Genomic DNA, 1,523 nt, shown 5'->3' with positions numbered 1-1,523 from the left:
ACTGATTCATATTATTTTTTATTGAGAAATAATAATTATGTGTAAGTTTTTCCCCTGCTTTTTTTTAACTTGGAAAAAATATTTCCCCCACCTGAGCCCAAATCCATTTTATTTTAATGGTTAAATACAGATGATTCCAGAAGGAATGAAAGTTCTGGCCTGGATTTCCTCATCGAGCAATCACGTATTTTTCCTCCACCATCTTTCCATATCAATATCCTGCATCTGTCCCAGATGGATAAAAATGTGCATCAAACATGTGGAATATCCACTTCTGGAGCCCCAAATATAGGAAAGACCTGGACCTGTTGGAGAGATGATGACAGAAAATACATTCTCAAACATCTCCCAGTGTCCCTGCACCAGCCAAGCCACCCTGGCCTTTGTTTTAGTTTTGTTTTGTGTTTATTCATTTTAAAGCACTGCAGGGAAACAGCACAAGGTTTAAAGCCAAGTGAAATGGTTTGTGCTGCCCCTGAAAGAAAGTGGCCACAGGGACTTGGTGGTGATTTTTTTTCTGTTGAAATTCCATTTGTAAACATGGTTAGTATAGAAATAACAGGAATAACTACAGCTTTACCAGTGGAAACGACTTTAAGTCAAGATATAACTTTTTTATTCAGCTGCCTTGCCAAAAAGCCCCGCTGGAAATTGTTTTCCCCCTGGTCTCTGTCCTACACTTGTCTGTCTGTATTTATGCCACCAGCAGCTCATAAATAACAGATGGGACTCAGATTTCCTCACAAATCAGAGTTTCTATCAAAAACCTCTGCTTTTAACACCTATAACTTCAACAAAATAGAATCTTCTGGACTGACTTTTTTATTCTGAAGTTTTCCTTAAGTTCTACTGGGAAAACAGTCAAAAGAACTGACTGTATCTTAATAAAAATAAGCATGGGGGGTACAATATTTGCTGGTGTTGGGAAAAATCCCATGATTTTAGTAGCTGAGGCAATGTCAGGAATACAGTTTGGTGAATCACTCCATCCCTCCCTCCCAGATTTTTAGAGTAGAATTCCACAAGGAGACTTGGTACAGACCGTGTCCCAGCTTTCCCAGCGCTGTGCAGGCAGGAAATTCCCAAGGAGGCAGGAATTTGGGTAGAGAGATGAGCAGGAGATGATTTGAGGCCAGGCCTTGCTGTGCTTCTCTGCTGGAGTCCCCATCCCAGGCCCTGGAGGTGGAAAGGTGTGACCTCGAGGGAGGAAAAGAGATGCATTACCTGGGGAAAACTCAGGGGAAAACTCCGGGAAACTGGAGTGGGAGAGAGAAGGTGGGTCTGGAGACTGAGTAAAAGCTGCTGCAGAGAAAACTGGGGGGAAATGGGGAAAAAAAAGCAGTAATTTTAAGAAAAAGGGTTACAAACTGTCTGCGAGCGTGGGGAGGCACAGGGTGCCCAGAGCAGCTGTGGCTGCCCCATCCCTGGGAGGGTCCAAGGCCAGGCTGGAGCACCCCGGGATAGCGGAAGGTGTCCCCGCCCGTGTCCAGCGTGAAAACGGACGGTCCTTAAGGTCCCTCCCA

The 1,523-nt window shown here is 44.4% G+C and overlaps 1 long non-coding RNA gene across 1 annotated transcript; it reads right to left on the bottom strand.

Moving 5' to 3' along the window:
* Positions 1–1,517, bottom strand: LOC108447689. The gene is made up of 2 exons (XR_001863352.1): positions 1,043–1,517; positions 1–305 (listed from the first exon to the last, which is right to left on the bottom strand). It is a non-coding gene; the product is annotated as an uncharacterized LOC108447689 (long non-coding RNA).
* Between the last annotated feature and the right edge of the window lie 6 nt (positions 1,518–1,523).

This window comes from Corvus brachyrhynchos, unplaced genomic scaffold, assembly GCF_000691975.1.
Source record: "Corvus brachyrhynchos isolate BGI_N302 unplaced genomic scaffold, ASM69197v1 scaffold46, whole genome shotgun sequence".
In the NCBI taxonomy this organism is placed as follows: domain Eukaryota; kingdom Metazoa; phylum Chordata; class Aves; order Passeriformes; family Corvidae; genus Corvus; species Corvus brachyrhynchos.
This window is presented reverse-complemented; position numbering and strand designations above follow the sequence as displayed.